Genomic DNA, 20,053 nt, shown 5'->3' on the forward strand with positions numbered 1-20,053 from the left:
AAAAGCCACATGATCGCCGACGTCAGAGTACGTATTTGCATGTCGTACCGGGGCGCCGGTGTCCGTCCACAGCGGGGCCATGGTGTTACAACAGCGGGAAGTTCGGCGGCGGGCTGCGGGCAGTGAAACTCTGTGAGCAGGCGGCAGGAGCAGGGCTGGGCGCTGCACGAAGCATGCCTGCTGCTGCAAAAGTGAAGGGACTGCGTCTTGTAGCCGTCAAGTTTGCCCTGCGCTGATGCCCGCCTGCCTCTCTACTCGGAGCTAATTGAATATTTAAGTATCAGAGGGGGGCGTTTGTTACCCCCGAGGTCCCACCCTCCCTCTGATACCCCGCCCACCTCTCTGTCTCCCTCCCCCGTCTTTCCGTATGCACAGTGAGGTGAGGTGTGGAGCTGCTGCAGTGGTTGCTCAAGTGGAGGCTGTTTTGCTGTATGCAGTGGGGGAAACTGGCACACACACACACACACACACACACACACACACACACACACACCTGTCCTTCATCAGGCTCAGAAAACACACTCACATCTGGATCCACAAAGGTTAGTCTGAGGGCAGCTAAAACTCACACTAAGAGTGGCTGCCCTGAAATGACACAGACCACAAGTGAGCTCACACACAACAGTGACCTCCTCTGGATCCACTGTGCAACTGATTCTGACCTTGGCCCAAGCACGTACCACATCTGGCCTGTCCCCCCTTGATCAACATGCAGTGACCCCCCCCACCACTCAGGATACTATAACTCACGAATAGATACAAGTCTTGTCTTTATTAAAGTGCCAGGTCTGTTTTCAGAGTTTAGTGTCACAGTGATGACCCTTGAGTTTACGTTGTTTTGTTTGAGGACACGTGGCCTGGACTCTGTCATATCATTTCTGTTCAGCTGACAGAAGCAGTGATTTTTTTTTTTTTTTTTTTCGTAAGATGCAAGGTTTTTTTTTTTTTCGTAAGATGTGCTTTATGAGCACAAAACATGACTGTTGTTTTTTTTCTAAAAGATGTGCTCCAGTAATTTACTGGCCTTTATAAAAAACGAGCCCATAGGTCGTTTTACGCAGCAGGTTATTACGACCCATAGTTACGTGTTGTTGCTAGGCGACATCTAGCGGTCGTAGTAAATATGGCAGGAAGTGAAAAGTGCGGTGATGTAGTTTATAGAGCAACAAAGTCCACGTGAGGAAGAGGCTGCGGTGACACGGGACAGAGGTGTTCAATTCCCACGTGAAAGTAGCAGTTTGTGTTGTTGCTATTGTCCATGACCGTTTGGCAAAGTTAACCACGTTGTTATCATGGTAACCATGACAGCAAGGATCGTTTAATGTTGAGGAAGTATATTTTATCCTGAACCACTATCTTTTCCTAAACCTAACAAAGTAGTTTTTGTGCCTAAACTTAGTCAAGCCACGGCCCTTATTACAGTAACCATAGCGACGAAGGCAGGTACGCCGCTGTTGGGGCAGTCGGCGTGTTTATTACTGTAACCATGACAACCAAGGTCAGGTACACCTGCCGCTGTAGGTGTGTCAGGAGACGCTCCTGTGGGTCCTGTGAGGTTGTTCAGGTAGGACGACTTCTGATTAAAAATCGATTTTTAATCCGCTATGGGTCGAGCCCAAAACACTAATAGGCTACTACATTTACCAGAATGCAAGTCGGTAGGGTTTACCTCAATCCCAGGGAAACTCTGTCAAACTCCAGACCTCAGTTTATTATTGAGGCTTTCAGTTCAAAAAAATGAAATGATGATATCATCAGGGTTACAGATGCTCCTACTCCATGTTGGTCTCTCATCCCTGTACTGACCCCAATAGTTAAAATAATCAAATGCAGGGGATGAGTGTAATAAGTAAGTGTAATAAAGTATAATCAACTCATTTATGGTGTACTCCAAGCAGCTTCTACACATGTTTCGCTGCCAGTGACGTTATATAATTCAGTTTGTACCACTGAAAGTATTACACAGGCTGTTCCTGTGTGTATTGTGTCAGTAATGTGTTACTGTGTGCATCTTTATGTTTACATAAAATATTATATTGCTGATACACATTACTTAAAGAGACATTTTCTACAACTGAACACAGAAAGAACTGAAATATACAAATCAATCCAGAAATCTTGAATAAGATTACTACACCAAGTCTATTACTACAACAGTGAAATAATAGACTCTGACCTAAATTTCAACAGCCACATGAAGAATTACAAAACCAGCCTACTACCACCTTAAAACATAGCAAAAACTCTTGTCTAACAAGCACTTAATGGTCTTGGGCCTAAATACATCTCAGATTTATTTGTATGCTATAAAGAGTCCCGATCCCTCAGGTCATCTGGGACAGGTTTACTCAGTGTTCTCTGGTGAAGCGGTTTTTCGTTTCTATGCTCCCCACCTGTGGAAGAAGCTTAAAATACTGTACTTTTGCACTGCATAACTTAAACTTGTACTCGACAGAGAACACAGTCTCGTGCGCTGCACTAGCATCTCTGACTGCTGGGAGGCTTGGGTTCAGTTGAAATGGTGAGGTTAGCCTTTTTGGCACTAGTTGCCAATTTCAACCACAAATTACTTTAAATATGAACATTGGTTTCAAGGTCAGTAATTTGGATCTTGTGATGGCCGAGACCAGCTGCCCATCACAAAGAAGATAATAAGATCTTGATTGGGAATTGTTGTTTGTTTGGGCACAGCATTTCTTTAAATATGATTTGTCTAGCTTTTGCTTGTGTGGTTAGTGTTAGTGAATGTTAAAGAAAAAGATCAGGAGTAAAAGTTGAGCACGAGTTGTGTTGCTGATACTCTGCTTGACTAGTTTGAATTACCAGGGCCCTCATTTGTCAAACTGCTGAAAGTAAAATTTTGCACTTTAGTGAAAGGAAAATTAAAAAATGACAGCTGTACAGAATCAGAGCCAAGCACACCTCTGTTTAGTCTGATAACAGTAGCTAATCATAATAATAATAATAATACATTAGCTGAAGCAGTATAATTAAGAATAGAGTAGATTTAGGTCATTATTTGCTTTTGAACATTTGATAGGATTTTCTTTTTCTTTTTCTTGGCATTTGTCAGGGGTGCAAACAAACAGCAAGAATTGATCTGGCATTGATTTTATTTGCAATCACTGTCTAAGTATCTTCTTCATCTGCACTTCACTGCATGTCAGTGTGGTACTAAATCCTTTTTATTATATGATTTCTCTAGCCTACCTCATCCTCCAACAGCAGAAATGTCTTTCTGACAATTCTGTTTCCATTTCAGCCAATTTCCTATTATTTCATTCCCATTTATTTATATCTATACAATATGAATATATTGAACAGTTGTTAATTTACCATGTTAATTATTCCCAGAGGTTTCACACAAATAATATTAACTTTTTGAAAAATGAAAAATTATACACTAAATAAACTGTAAAGATGCACAGCATAGCAGAGGTTGTCTCAGTCTATATCTGGCTATTCCTTCTCTGAGCAAACACGTGATCAATCATGTGATCACTTGAGAGCTGCTCTTACAAGTTACTTTCACATTTCGCTGTGAGGAGGAGGAAGTCATTTGATAAACAAGATGTGTTAGATGTGTTATTGCTCACACTCAGCCTCAAGTTTTTACTCTTAAGTTGGTACTTTAGAGACTCTGTAATGTAATTCTTACAAAACATAAAGGCCCTGAACACCAAGACAAATTCCCTTGGCAAGATGAAAAAAAAACATAAAACATAAGGCAGCTCATAAATGACAAATCCTCAACAACTTTATGAATGAACTAGAATTGCTTCTTCCTTGTGGTTGTATGCCCCTGCCAAACGGCCAAGTTGCAGGAAATATAGTCACAATCTCCCCTTCCCGAGTTACTGCATTATAATGGCTAGACATTTGAGTTAAATTGTGTCATAATTAGAGTATGAATTTGTGAGTTAGTGAGTGTTTTGTGAGGTCGCACTGACTTTGACCTTTGAACACCAAAATCTTATCAATTCATCCCTGAGTCCAAGTGAATGTTTGTGACAAATTTGAAAAAGTTTCATCAAGGCATTACTGAGATATTGTGTTCACAAGAATGGGACATACGTATGTACGGCCCAAAAACACAATACCTCCAGCTCTGGCTTTCGCTGGCGCAGAGGCATAAAAATGCTGAAATGTCAGTACATAATTAAGATCAAGATCATTTTATTTCTCCAACACTACTCTGAAATACTTTTTTACCTCCAGAATGCTTTACTGTGTTAATAATCATCACATTATTCTTTTAGTCCCAACACTGAAATGAAACCTCCCATGAAAGTTAAGAATGATTAATATTAGGTCTCAAAACAAAACAAACACAAAAAAGCAGATCTGAGCGGGCAGTTGTCCAGCTCTCTGCTCAAATCTTTACAAGCTATGTGGATGAGTTAGAGTGAGCAATTTATCTCTTATCTCTATGTCTGTTCAATGGTGTTTTTTTTCTGCTACCTTATCTGTCCTTGTAGTGGTTCAACTTGATACATTATCTCCCAAAAATCTTTTTTTTCTTTCTTTTTTTTTTATCAATGGTTTTATCTGTTTTGATCCATAAATGGGGCTTCTGTGATTATCAAAAGACCAGGGCTCTGTAAAACACAGTTCACTGAATGCAGACAAATCCTCAGCTCTTTTTTTAAACTCAGGGCTCTTTTTAAAGGTACATGAAAACAACTGAGCTGACAAGGTGTCACAGGCTTTCTTAGTCTCCTACGGGCCTTGAATAAATACTCAGTCGGCACCCACAATCAGAATTCGAAAGGGGTGACTCTGAACCTGTCCAATAGAGCTGAGGTCAAACATAACACAGCAGCTCCCTACTTTACTTTCATCTGAGATGAGTTAGGACAAACAACCACTCCACAGCTGAAAGTGAGATTCAGTTCAGAGCAACTGTGCATGAACAGCCACATCTTACAGATTTCACAATAAATTTACTTCACTCGAACAAATTGTTCTAATAATTCCACATTTGGCAAAACAGTCTGTATGTGTGCTGCAGAGTAGTGCTGTTTCCCTAAGAGTCCAGTGCTGAGGGAAGGGAAGCTGACAGTATTATAACAGCTGCACATAAATTTCAAAAATTAAGGTTTGGAAAACATAGATATTATGGTTTTTATTTGTTTTTTTAGACATGTGTCATCAAAATAATTAAAGTTCAACCAGTTTTGTGCCTCTTTCGCAATTGCTTTAATAGCGATCCTGAAGAGTGAGTAATAGCTTCTCAGAGCAGTAACACCAGAAACAATACCAGGGTTTAGTGGCACACTCTAAATGATGCAATTTTTATCTGGAAATAGCGGAGACCTTTTTTTTTAGCATTTATAAATGTTGTTCTTAGGTTTCTGTAATCAACGCTCATCAAGTAGCCTGGCAGCATTACAGAGATACAGAGCTGTGAAGTGAGAGAAGATATTTAGGATGTACAGTGTTAGGTGATCGTTGGAGCACATCCAGGGCTTGAGTGACCATTGAACTCTCCTGGTTAAATCACCAACACAAGTGATGAGCAATTGCATCAGAAAATACCTGGTTTCCTCTCTCTTCCTCTCTAATTTTATGTACACATATGTACACAATCACTGAGATTAAAATTCTGTTGCTTGCACTTCCAAAGGTGAATCAAAGCAAAGTTTATATTTTATAGAGAAAGTAGCACCTTAAATCACTTCACCCTCAAATTCTGTGTTATGTTTGGATGAATCCACCAACTACAGTACATTTTTATCTCCAAATTGAAACAGAGAAAAATTTTTAATATAGCTCTGATTAGTCCCCATTTTTTGCTTTTTTATGCCTCCGCACCAGTGTTTTTGAAGAAACCCATCTCCTTCCATTAAAGTGAAGTGTCTATCAGCCTGGAAATCCTGTAAGTCATTATAAAGAAGAAAGTAGATCACTGCTCTACCTCATCTCCCACTCTTTCTGCTCCTACCCCTCCTCCTTCTTGCCTCTCAAAGGTTAAATGTCAAGGCCATTATGGCCACACAAAACATGGTTTTGGCCTTAACTCACAAATTCATACACTAATTATAACACAAACTCCAACTCTAATCTAAAGGTCTATAAGGATAAAATGAAGTTATAACATTTTCCAATAAAATAAAATAAAATAAAAACATTCCAAATGGTCAAAGGTCCACTTCAACTTCATAATGTTCTACAAAAACACTTCTGTCCATTATTCAGTGCTGTAACTCAGGAAGGGGAGATTAGGACCATATTTCCTGCAACGTGGTTGATTGGTGGAGTCAAACAACCGCAAGGCAGTAATTCTTGTGTGTATTGTTAAAAAAAATCCTGAACATGTCCATATATCATTGCTTGATCCAGGAGACCCATGTGTTTATATCAAGGAATATTTGTAGCTATAACTTCGATGAAAATCAGCAATTATAAACATAAGAATAATACGTTAGAAGCAAAAAAATATAACTGACTGACTAATGCAACAAGGGTGAAATGCTGCAAATGCTGCACAGTTATGGAGTTAACTGATCAAACAGCCAATGAAGTTGTAAAACGTGGTTCAGATTTACATGAATACAAATAAACTACTGTAAATTTCCTTCAAATTACTTGAAAATGTGTGCTTTTTTTTCCCCTTTTAACAGGACCATAATCATTTAATTAAACTTTTTTTTATCTTAACTTTTTAAGTAAAAATAGGAGATGGTCACTCTGGTACCAGTTTTCAGTTGCTCCTCTGATATTAGTTGTTTAGGGGAACATTATCCTTTCTGACAGATCACCTCCAACCTACAAGTTGATTACTTGAAAACACAGATGAAGGAAGGAAGAGTGAACTTGATTCAGACGATCACATGACTCCACTGCTGCATGAATTTATGCTACTGTACCACCAGACTTGAGTCTTTTTCCTTGAGAAATTCGGAAAAGGAGGGAAAAATATATTTTCCACTCTTTATTATCACAGTCACAGAATATTGTGAATCAAGATCAGAGGAGCGTGACCTTTTCCGGGGACGACATGTGATTGAAAGGAAAGGTCACTAGATGGTGCCAGATGGCTATATCATCACTCTTGTATAGACTTTGTATAGACTTGTATAGATTAAACTGAACTGAACTGAACTGGTTGTATACTTAGCATTAGATGTGCATATGTGGAGGTAGTGCTATGGACTTTCAGTACATCCATTAATACATTTGCTTGTATTTATAATCTCTTGGGACAGACAAATAATTCCAGTAAGTGAAGGTACTACAGCTAAGAGAAATTAGTGTCTAATTCAACCACTGTCACTCTTTTGAAAACACAGGACTAATTAATCTTATTTAGTCCTTTACTATAGCAACATGGTGGACAGTGACAAGATTAAAAACACTGGAGCAAGTGGAGAGTTAAAGAGTTTGAGGATAGGAGGTGGACACATGAGGGGGTGGGGGGGGTGGGTGGGGGGGTGGGGGGGGGGGGGGTGGGGGGGTGGGGGGGGAATCAAAGAAGGTTGAATAAAATTAGAAAAGACTCTGTCACAATCGTTTATAAACACTTAGTATGTCAGTGTGTGGTCAGAAGGAAGTTGGCTTGGCCCATGGTGGATAGCAAGCACATGAAAACACACACACACACACACACACACAAAATAGTTTACCTGGAAAGCCTCTCCTCTGAACTTATTTTTCTCTGGGACAACATCAGAGGTTGTCTTTCCTTCTGTTTGTTTTTCATTTGTTTGTCAACAAATGAACCCCTCTCATCAGCGGCCATAACTAAGCACAGCAGATTGGTTAAGTTTTGGATTTCTCAACATGCTGAAGTGGGCTAAGATAAATATTGAGTATACAAAGAATGTTTTTTTTCTACCAAAATGCCACAACTCAAGAGCAAATGAATACAAAATTGATTAAACTGTGTTTCTCTGCTCTGACACAAAAATAAGCATACCTGGTTACTAGTTTACATGATCTTAGATCAGTTTACAGCAGTGCCGTGCCGTCAGGGCAAGTAAGGCAAGCAGTGCTTGCCTTACTTGAAAATAAGAAAATAGACGGGGCGGCCTGATGGCGGAGTGGTTGGGGCGAGTACCACATGAGTGGATGCTCTTACCAGCTGAGTGCCGGTTCGACTCCCGACCGGCCCGACTCTTTCCTGTGTGTTATTCCCTCTCTCTCTCTACCCCTTTCCTGTCACTCTCTACTGTCCTGTCAATAAAGGCAAAAAAATGAAAATAAACATCAATTAGGACGATACTGAAATGGAAGTGGTATCTGTCCTTATATCTGATCTCAGAACAGCTTTCTGTCCCATGAAGGATCTATTGCTTATTTGCATTCATCATGTTGTTGTACATATCGTTTCTGTCATTTTCATAGGCGTAATCGTGTCCCACTGACAACAGCTCGTCAAACAGAGAAGAAAGCAGCATTATTCAGAGCTATAGCTGGAGTGTCCTTGTCATGTTGTCTTTGACTCAGCTTCTACCGTTCTGAGATCAGTTATGATATTCTGGCATTATAGGCATGCGCAGACATGTGTGGAAACTGAACTTGCGCATTGAACCTTAAGGGGCAGCAGTAGCCAGTAAACAAGCAAATTACACTGATCTATTATCTCTGTAAGATCTGCAGTAAGTTTGAGAAGTCTGAGACCGAAGATTGTTACGGAATTAGAGCAGCTCAAGCATCAAATAGAGCATAGATCAGTCCGTAGGTTGTGTGCGTAGAGAGAGCAAGAGAGCGAACGGTGATGCTGGTGACCAGAGCAGAGTGATGTATGCGCACTTCAGGCTGTTTGTAAAGAATAAAATAAATGCGACAGCTCCTTAAGACTAAAGTCCCTGTGTTTCCCCACTACAGTCCAGACATGAGCCAGGAAGTGGCTGCTTAGTGCTTCGATCTTGTCCAACTAAACAGGATTGGTTCAGTAAACAACAATTGAATTTTAGTTTTTTTCCGCTAAAACATCAAGCTAACTCTAGAGCTAACTAGCTAACTATCTACCTGGCTAGCTGATAGTACATTAACAATGCTGCCACATTGACTTTTTGCTTCAGATCCGTAAAAAACATTGTTATATGGGTGGGAGTCAGTTGGAAACATTAAAAAGTCAGCTGAAGAGTTTTCCACAAAATCAAAGACTAAGTGAAAAATCTTACATAGTTATTGCAACATGCATACTGTGTATGTGTTTGGCTAGAAGAGCAAAGCCTAACAAGTGTAGCATGAGTAACTAAAGGCGATAGGGCTGAGCGAATGGTCAATTTCAATTATCTGGTTGTGTGTTTTACTGTTGCTTTGTTTATCTGTTGAGATTGCACTTTGTAATGGGAGTGCTATAGTTCAGATGACTTGGCAAGTTAGAGTGTATTTGTGAATGTGTTTATATGTGTGTGTGTGTGTGTGTGTGGGTTTGTCTGCAGGTTGTGTATGTACTTCCCCGGCGAGCAGTTTTGGCCCATTCAGACAGTAGACAGCTGGAATGTAATCAAGAAGCTGTTTGGTAACGATGCATTCACAGACAGCTCATCCAGTAGGGGTTTACAAATCCTGTTATCACTACTGCAACCTCGAACCGATTTCCCTTCCCACGCTCAGGTTCATCAACGACACAGCTGATGATACAACCATGATAGAGCAGATACAGAGGAGGAGAAAAGAGGAGCAAACTCAAAAGCAAGAGAGAAGAGAAATTACGAGAGTTTAGATGATTAGCATCAAGAACAATACAAATAATTGTGACATTTACATTTACATAGATGTCACAGGAGAACAAGAGAAGGAAGGGATGACCTGATGGCTAGAGCAACCATCCTGCCACAGCTGTGCTCCCAAAGTGTTCTGGCTGAAGTAGCTTGCTGAAGTGCCTAAGAGTTAGAAACCAAACAGGGTGAGGAGGTGAATCGAATAGTGGAGAAGACTACATTTTGGAAAACAATGTAGCACAAACTCTCTCTCAGCAACAGGAGAGGAGTGTTCTGGAGGTCAATTAAGTTCAGTGTGCTGGTGGACTTAGTAAATACGCAGAATCACTGAAGGCTAGTTTTACAGAAGAGGACCAAGCCATGTGTTGAATTGCAGCTGTTTTACAGCGGAGTTCTGCTTTTTAAACGATCCTGAAAATGGTTTTGTTGGCACAGTTTGGAGCCTGAATCCAACACTAAACTCTTTGGCTCATCACTTCACTGTACACTGTTGAAATGAGCCATAGTTCTCTGATTGTTTCTTTGGATTGCGAAACGATTTCATATGATCTGAGAAAATACACAATTACAAATGTGTTTTTGAAGAAGCCCATCTCCTTCCATTAAACTGATGAAGAAAAACCCATTGTCTGTCAGCCTGGAAATTTCAGTAAGGAAGAAACCAGATCACTGCTCTTCCTCTTCACCCACTCCCTCTGCTCCTACCTCCCTTCCTGCGTGCCTCTCAGCTTTTCTTTGATTTCAAATCTACTTAAGTCTTTTGTTTACAAGACCAAAACAGCATTATTTTTAATTGAGCAAGCACAATGCACAAAGCCTGGCGATATTATGTTTTCCCAAGGCACATGAAAAGAGGAAGAGGGCTATTTATCCATTGACTCATCACCCAGTTTCCATTTCTGTGAAACACTTATCCTCGTGGTTTAGGGTATTGTCGCTTCAAAAATTATGATATGAAAATATTTACCACAATGACATGAACTAGGAGGAGATTCCTTGAAATTGCTTCCTCTTTGTGTTTGAAAATGTGTCTTTTGTCTGGAGTCATCACTGGCGTGATGCAAGTGCTTGTTTGAACATGTGTGTGTCTGCCATTGCCACCTCTATGTGTTATAGTAAAGTTTTTCAAGAGCCTGACAGAGCTACCACTGTAATCATCAAACACACACATGGTTACAATTAGACCATATGGCTTCAAGTAAGAGAAGGAGAGAGAAAAAGGAAAGCCGAGAGACAGACAGTGGAGGCAAAACAAATAGGGTGAATTTAGAGAGAGAGGTAAGCAGGATGAAGGGATAGAAATGAAGGATTGGAGCACTGGAGTTGAGATGGGAAGATAAAATGAAATAGGCAGAGAAGGCGAGCAGAGAACAAACAAAAATAAGGGCATTTTCTTTCTTAAATCCCCTATTTGCTTTCAGGAGTAAAGCTCTAAAGTGGCACTTGTGATACCTGTGTTCACAATTGCATCAGGGTAGGTTTAAGATTTTATGTAAACAACAACAAAGATGACTTGTGAGAACAACGTGGGAATGTAGTCCTGTAGCTAACGGTTCAGTGTCTGGGCTGCAGAAATGTCCCATCCTGTCCGCCCATATGATCTTAAAACCATCAATGGTAGAGATGGGAATGTCAACCTATGAGTATTATCCTGTAGCCATGTCTGTGAAACGCATGGGATTACACTCATGGAAGTCCCTCTGATTCCTCACTATGGCAGCCAGCTCGTCCATCTTAATGTCCAACGATCTCACCTTGCCCGTAGTGATAGAAGGAAGATACGACTTATGTTTCTTGTTTGGACCCATCTCTCTTCCCTTGTTGCTTCGTTCTTCCTCTTCATTCTCTTCGTCCTCTGTCCTCTTCCTGACTCCGGTGGGTATGTCCGCTGCACAATCTGACTGTGGAGCTGGTGTTGCTGAATGATAGCCTTCAAAATCTCAATCAGTCACAATCTCCCCTTCCTGAGTTACAGCATTAAATAATGACCAGTGTTTTTACAGAACATTATGTCACAGTGAAGGTGACCTTTGACCATTTAGACATAAATTGTCGTCACTTAATTTTATCCGTATAGACATTTGAGTTAAATTGTGTTATAATTAGTATGTGAATTTGTGAGGTATGGCCAAAGACATGATTTGCGAGGTCACAGTGACCTTGACCTTTGACAGATTCTAATCACTTCATCCTTGAGTCCAAGCAAATGTTTGTGCTAAATGCAATGAAATTCCCTCTGGTCATTTTTGACGTATTGCATTCACAAGAATGTGAGATCACTGTGACCTTGAACTTTGACCGCCAAAATCTTATCAGTTCATCTTTGAGTCCAATGTTTGTGCCAAATCTAAACAAATTTGCTCGATGTGGTTTTGAGATACCACATTCAAGAAGCCAAAACCATGTTTCATGAGGTCACACTGACCTTGACCTTTGACCGCCAAAATAGAATCAGTTCATCTTTGTGTCCAAATGAATGTTTGTGCCAAATTTGAAGAAATTCCATGACGGTGTTACTGAGATATCGCGTTCATAAGAATTGGATGGACGGACAACCTGACAACATAATGCCTCTGGCTCTGGCTGTCGCAGGTGCGGAGGCATAAAAGAAGACGATTTACAACTAAAGTTCTCCTCAGTATGGGTCCAAGAAAACCTGCACAGCAACAATGCTCTCTTTGTGGTTTTTCAATCAGAGCAGCAGTATGGACATGCCATGTCACTGGTTAAAGCATTGTGTTAGATCAAATCACAGTGGGTGTATTATTGTGTTGTGCAACTACCTGCTTTGTCACTGATATTTTGTTTCCTGCATCCAGTCATGTATCTCATCTCTTCCTTTGGTTTTCAGTGTGTACCTGCCTGGATTACATATGCATGATAAACTTGGGCTGTTGGTCTGTAATCAAAGTAAACAAGACCAACGTCATGTAATCTGTTGCAATGTGCTGGCTATTTACATTGGATGTTTCCCCTTTCATTTCTGTGTATGTAGAGTTTCTTCTTGCTTGTCTGGTAAGAACTTAACATGCATCCAGCAGTAGAATTAAGGCAAAGCTGTAAACAGTGCTGCACATACATTTAGTAAATAGTTTAGATGAAGTTTTTATTGCAGGATTTGGGACTAAGGCTATAATCTTCTAAAGAATACTACATCCCCACAGCATCTTTCTGTTTTACTGTTTTTGTTTATATTTCACACTGAGTCATTAAAGTGTTTCCCTCTTTCACTCTCTCTGTCTTCCTCTCTACTCTGTAATTAGGAAGCCAAACATTTTTAACTCCTTTATCTGTTTGTCTGTGTTATCACTTTGATTACAGATGTGTCGGCTCTATTTTACAGTTTCAGCTTTCACATCCTATTTTGTTGATGCCGCTCCACAGGAGGAAAGAAAATACTGCACCCAGTGTTGCTCTGTATCACCTCTGTTGCCTTATTTCAGACTCTGCTTTATTTTGCTTTTCAATTCCCCCAACTTCTAAACACTTTTAGAAAGTTTACGCATGTCAGGGTGGGAAAAAGATTGCAAACTGCCATGGGATACAGAATGAAAACAACACCAAAGTTCTGCTTCACCGCCTCACTTCCTTTCCCCTTTTTTTCCCACTCCTCCCTAACTCATTTTAACTTTTCAGTCTCACCTCACCTGACCTTTCTCCTCTGTTCCTTCTCATTTCCACATCCTTCCTTTCACTCTCATCTACAGCACTAACTGTGGTAACCTCTACACCAAAAAATGGTCTTGTCAGTCTCTAATTAGTGCACCAGCAACACACAATAATAGCCTTTGTGCTAAACACAAGATGAAAAGATGTAACTGTAGAAATATGAAAAGAACATCTTGTTCTCCTTACTGTCTTCCTCTCCTTTTCTCCTTCTCTTTGCAAAAACCCAAACATGAGCCTTCCAGCTGGGTGTGTTGCGTGTTAAAGAAAGTTAATTGGCATAAAGTGGCTTAACGACCCTAATGGTGTCCGTTTACAGCCAAGTGAAGCAAACCCAGCAAACGAGTGAATGGGGGCACTGCTGTGACCGCAGCCTGAGCCGGTCAACTTGAATTGGACTCACCTGGGAAGCAGGATTTATTCCAGCTTGATTCACTCAGATTTACTGGTTTAATTGAAAGACTGACCCATGGTCATGGACACAGGTTAAACAGCTTCCCTGAATCATTTACGGGAACAGGGGTGAATGGATATTTGGTCGTTGATGGGGAAAATTGTTTGAACCCTGAGAACATTGTTTGATGTCCAGTATGGGATCTGGAGGGCTACCTGATGTCATGCTGTTTCCTCTTGGGTGTTTTGTAACAAGTTCCGTTTTGGCTGGTTATTAAGGAGGTCACTATGCTTAGATGGATGGATACTTTGCAGTACTTTTACACTACTGTAGCACTAAAAAGTGTCCACTCTGGATAAAAATGTGTAGTTTAACAGTTGTCACCTTGTCATGCATGATGGTGCCACTGGATCCGGTTATCCAAGTCGCAATAAAATGTGCTTAATTTTTTTGGACATAGCAGTAATATCTCACTTTAATGTACTTTTTTCTATACAGGACTCACTGGTCATCAGTACTGGTCAACAGTAAACTATCCCATCTGTTCTCATACAGTCCACTGCTGGTGAGGATATGTTAAATCAGATCTGGATCCACATGGACAACATGGTATACATGGACAGCAACAATATTTGAGGATTGTGCGATCATGAGTATTTTTTGTCTGACTATCTTAACAGCATTTACAACACGTTTCAGAGCCCGCCTGTCTAGCTCTGGGCCCACTGATGCACAGCGGAGCCTCTGGCTGTGACGTATTACTGTCCTGATGCTAGTCCTTGTCTATTGTCTGTGTTTTCATAGATAAAACAATCACAAATTTATGACAGGAGCTGATAAGATCAGAGTACTTGTTCATACTGGGATATGCACTAACTCAAAACTGAAACATGATCCATCATAAATCTGCCTGGGAAACTGTGGGCTGCTGCTAGAGTAGAGTCTTCTTGTAAATGTGACCGCAGTCAGTCCCCTCCTCATCACTTTTTAGTGGCGTGTGTGTGTGTGTGTGTGGCTGCAAGAGGAAGTTGAGTGGCATTCTGGTTTTCTTTCCCCAGCTCTATAAAAGCTGGGAGACTATTTGTTAACTGTCAGTTGGTTAGCCTCTGCCCCCACTCTAACCCAAAATAAAAACCACTGGACATCTGTACAAGCTCTGAGAAGGTGAACCACCACCTTCAGCATCTGCAGGCCAGGGAATTTTATGCCATTTGGTGGTTTCTTTGATCCAAAGTGCTTTCTCAACATTGAGTCAACCTTGTTCAGGGACGATTTTACAGTTTCTGAGTGTTGAAACAGAGACTGGGCATTGCTGAATGAAGAGTGATTCACATCTGTATCTAGTAAAAAAAAAACTATTATGGCCAGCCTAATGTCCTCATTACCAAACACATGGATGCACAGATATAGTTCTGGTCAAACTAAATGCAAAATAGACGTTAAACTTATTGCTTTAATGTTACAAGTTTCACTAGTTTCCAGTAGTAGTTAACTGTTTGTTTACCAAAATTTGCTCTTGAGCCATTGACAGTTTCTCTTCCACTCACACCATGGACTCCGCGTACACCTGACCAGACAAACTTACTTCTTGTTTGGCTGTCAATGATCTTTAATTCCACTTTTCAAACTGGAAAATCATGCCAGATGTTTCAGGAACTTTGCCAAATTTCTATGCAGGATGATTGTCATAATGTATTGAAATAAAAAATGAACTGGCTGCCTGGAGCACAGATCAATCTAAAAACCTTTTATCTTAAGTGAATATTAAATGTGCATGATTTGTTATGTATGAGTTAACCATGCAAAACCAACAACATGGCTCCAGTGTACAAAATGGTAAATCAACTGGAAAATGTATCATCTGGAATCTGAATTTTTTATCTGGTACAAATATCAGAACTCCAGACATGACTTGGGATTTATGTCCCATCACTCATGACTCACAAAAAAATCTTGCGTGACTTAGTCTCACCTGTGTCCGACAAGCTAAAGCTGGGTTCTGTCTGGCGACTGTTCATCTTGCTGTAGGGTATGGCCGACCTCTTAAACTTCCTCCACAGCTGTTCTGTCCCAAACAAGAGATAAGTAAAGACATCATTAGGCACAAATCAAACACACACTTTGTAACTCTAAACAATGATATGTAGTAACTACACATTACAACCATTACAATAAAAAAGCTCTGCAGCTGTAAAAAAATCCTACTGTGTACACTGATATAAAATAGATAATGCAAATAAGCGCATCTTTACGGTATCATAAAAATGTTTATCAGAGGCGTCCACATCACATCCTGTATAGAGCGGGTTTAATGTTATACACCAGCCATTTCTAAGAACCTACATAGTTAATCAAGAGTGACAGCTCAGTTGAGAAAGAAGTTGAACCCTTAACAAAGACACTGAGCTGGGACATTGAGAATAAGAGCATTTTCACACCTAAAGTTTGTTTGCGCAGGTGATGAGTTTGTAAACTTGTGGCATTTTCTGCCTGGTTCGGTTTGCTCTCACATAGAGAAAAAGTCCAGTGAACCAAAACACATCACTACAAACCATGTAAGAACTCTGGTTATGGGTCAGATTGTCTGGGAGGAGCAGGAATGTAAACACAGGAAGAAGGTCCAGCACTCTGGACTGTGATATCTTATGCAACATAGATCAGCCTCAGAAATGACATTTCTTCATTGCTCTAATTTGTATCTGGGCAATTGTATCTGGGGACAGCTGTCGATCTGTCAGTTGGTCCACCACTTTTTTAAAAATAAATATAACTGAATATAACCATTGGATTGATCAGTGTTTCCCCAGTATGCATTCATATGCAGAGTTTGGCCTGCACAATATGAAGACAATCTGTAATGTGTGATAACATTGTTCAGTACCGCGATGATGATATGACCTGAGATAAAAAAAACAAATTTTGGAGAGTGCATGTACAGTTCCTAAATCTTACTCTGCCATTGTGCTTGCTAATCTCACAGTCACCACCAAATTGACACCATGGCCCACGTATCCAGGCTCCACCTGACAAGTCCCATGTTTGCATGCTGAGTGTAAATGCAGGGTTTCTGGAGGACTTCTGTTGAGGTTGCAGTGGTGAGACAGAAGAGGTTCTCTCACTGGGTGTAGCTGTATAATGTTATATTTATTTTATCTCATCAATACAGTACAGTTTATCTGGTTCTTGACTGAAACTTGCATTGGTTCTTATATATTCTTTTAAAATAATAAAATTTACAACAGGATTAGAATAAACCAAATTAGTTTCTAGAGCAGCAACGTTAATGTTTACAGCAGCAAAGCAGCACACAAACAACACTGAGTCAAGCTGAATGAAGAACAGAGACATCAGTCACTATCAGTCATCTCCACCGTCCTCCTGGCTCTGCTGCTGATGTCGTCTGCAGGTAACTCTGCGACAGAGGAGGCAGCTGCTGTCTCAGCTTGTACATTTACAAGAATTTGTGACAAATTAAGTTGCAGTCCTCATACAGAAAGCTTTCTTTTTGGCTTATTCATAACAATTCACTATTAGCTTAACATTAGTGCTCCGTGCTTGTGTAAAACAAGAAGAATAGTGGATGGGAGCAGTTGAAAATGTGGCTTTTCTACGTGTTTAAAGCTTGTTCAACTGGTGGTGTGATAAACTTGACTGCACTTACAGTACTACAATTGCAGTTGTTGTCATCTCCAGTAAAAAGTTCACTTCTCACTGGTCTCTACCACTGCCTCTGTGCTGTCTCCTGTGTGTGTGTGTGTGTGTGTGTATGTGTGTGTGTGTGTGTGTATGTGCGTGTCAGAGAGGAGAGAAGAGCTGCAGCCTGACCACCAGGACACTAAAACACAGTAGAGAACCTTCAGCATAGTTTTTTCCACTTTATTTGGCTCAGCTGCTGCGCATTGAAAACCCTGTGTGAATGCATGGCGCATAATTTTTTTTTCTTTCTAATTCATCATGTTTCAGTCTTTTGCAATGTGTTTATTGCACATGTTCATATTGCCATGACAATGAAAATACAATTTATTGGTCAGCACTATGCAGAATGCATATAGGATAAATACTGATCCACATGCTGGACCAGTACTTATCCTATAGGCATATATGCATGGAATTTGGTACAGATGCTCAATGCACCGTCATAATGAACTGAAACTTAACGTTTTAACTATTTGAAATTGTGGAATTGAACATTGATTTGCTTAATCCCTCCTTGTCTCACACAGACACACACAAACACATTGACAATGGACCTGCTGAACTGACTAAAAACAACAAGGCATGCAGATTCATATGCATATAGAGTGAGGAAGTGAGATCCGATCACACAAGATGTCACTGGAGATGCAATCTAATGTGGACTGACGTGACCTGAGATCTTATACCTCATATTTTCAGTTGCATTCCTCTCTCATGCTAAGTCTGTTTTTGTTACCTTTTCTGTTTATATAAAATATTGAATGAGGAAGGAATACAGCAGAGATACAGAGGGCATGCACAGTATTCATCATTGGGTGGTCTGACAGTATGAGGACTCCAAATGACTCAATAAGAGCTGATCCTGCAGGGACCCCTTGCTAATCAGAGTAAGTGCAAACACCAGCGAACCAAGAGAGAGCCTCAATTAATGACTGGACCATGAATATGTGTGTGTGTGTGTGTGTGTGTGTGTGTGTGTGTGTGTGTGTGTGTGTACATGGTGATGTCATCATGATATGAAAGGTCACAGCAGTTAAAACAACCATTTGACTTTTCACTTACAGAGTCATGCTCTCATACACTCACGTGGAGAGAGGCGTTTGATATTTCAGCTGAGTGCGATGACATGATGATTGACCACATTCAACAACGTGACATTTTGATAATGAAACTATACTGGTGTCAAATTAAGGAAAGTAATAACTGCCATTAACACACGTTTGTGTTGTCAAGATTTTCACTGTTCTGCCAGATTCGAATGTATAACAGCAAAGGAGCGTTTTGTCTTTCATGTGATCAGCATCACCATCTTTTCATCTAACATGTCGAAATCCCTGTGAGTGCTCATTATGCGCATGCAGCTAGGGGAATATGTAACCATTTACAAACCTCAACCTCTGTGCAGCTCAGTGGACTGACTGAGTAACTGTGGGGGCTTTGTTCAGTCTGTGTGTGTGCTAATGTCTTAAAACAGACAGGGGGGGTCTGCCTTGGTGGTGGCCTGTTATGGAAAAAGGCAGAGGGAGGCTAGGAACACACACACACACACACACACACACACACACACACACACACACACACACACACACACACACACACACACACAAGCAACTGTGAACGGAGGCAGAAACGTGCACATCCATGCAGATACTCTCATTTTTCTCATGCACACAAAGGCCAGAAAGGCTACTGGAGGTAATTGTGTCAGATGTATGGTGTAGGAAGCAGAGCGATGGGGGGAACTGCAAAGAGAGAACAGAGGCAGGGAGGTAGGAAGAGGAAGCTGGAGCTAGAGGGGGCTGCATGCTAATTGGAGCCAAATGGGCAGCAGATGAACTGAAGTGGTTTGCTATGTGGCCTGGACACTCATTCTCAAACACACACTCTTTCTTCATCACTCCTTTTTTGTCTGTCTATTTCAGTATATATCTATCCAATTAGTTTGTGCTTTATATCTACATTTTCTCTTCCTCTGTCTCATCCTCGCTCCACATGACATACTGACCCACATATCACATGAAAGCACTTCAACCTGGGTTCAGTCTAATTCAAGTAAACACATACTTTAAAACAGTATTAAATTATTATTTTTTTGCCACCTTGGTTGAACACGTTTTAAACAACACTGATCACTTCATAAAGATGATCAGTTGCCCATTTATTCTCCTAATTGATATATCATTAGCATGTGGAGTTTTTGGCCACCAGCTTGATGAGAGTGGTAAGAATGACCCAAAGCATTACAACTAAAACAATGAGCTGAAAGACGCTAAAAGGCCCGTAGAGCTGAGGTGAAATTCATACAATGACACCTTTCACATCACGTATGGTCTATTGTTAATATAAAAATATTGATTAGGGTCTTTCTACATCTGGGATGAGTTGGATGAGTTGCTGTGGATACTTTGTCAGTGTAAATGTAAAACATCTAGTGAATATATAGTTGAATTCTATATCTATTTAAAGGTTATATATACCGATACACGATATTCATTGGCAACGGATCACCAGGTGATCACCAGGCCCCACTTAATTAAGTTACCCTGTGTACATGAACGTCAACAAAACAACAAACCAGCCACAACCGTTAGCCCACGCTAGCATTGCTCTACATTTGCTCCAC

General features: G+C 40.5%; 1 long non-coding RNA gene across 1 annotated transcript in view; it reads left to right on the top strand.

Annotated features, from left to right (window-relative positions):
* Positions 1–1,491: 1,491 nt before the first annotated feature.
* Positions 1,492–20,053, top strand: part of LOC139613937 (uncharacterized) — a 31,480-nt gene continuing 12,918 nt past the window's right edge. The window contains exon 1 of the long non-coding RNA XR_011686850.1: positions 1,492–1,564. This is a non-coding gene — a long non-coding RNA (uncharacterized lncRNA). The remainder of the gene's footprint in view (positions 1,565–20,053) is intronic.

Source organism: Trachinotus anak, unplaced genomic scaffold (assembly GCF_046630095.1).
Source record: "Trachinotus anak isolate AG129_WGS33_773 ecotype Australia unplaced genomic scaffold, CSIRO_AGI_Tana_v1 ptg000032l, whole genome shotgun sequence".
NCBI classification, from domain to species: domain Eukaryota; kingdom Metazoa; phylum Chordata; class Actinopteri; order Carangiformes; family Carangidae; genus Trachinotus; species Trachinotus anak.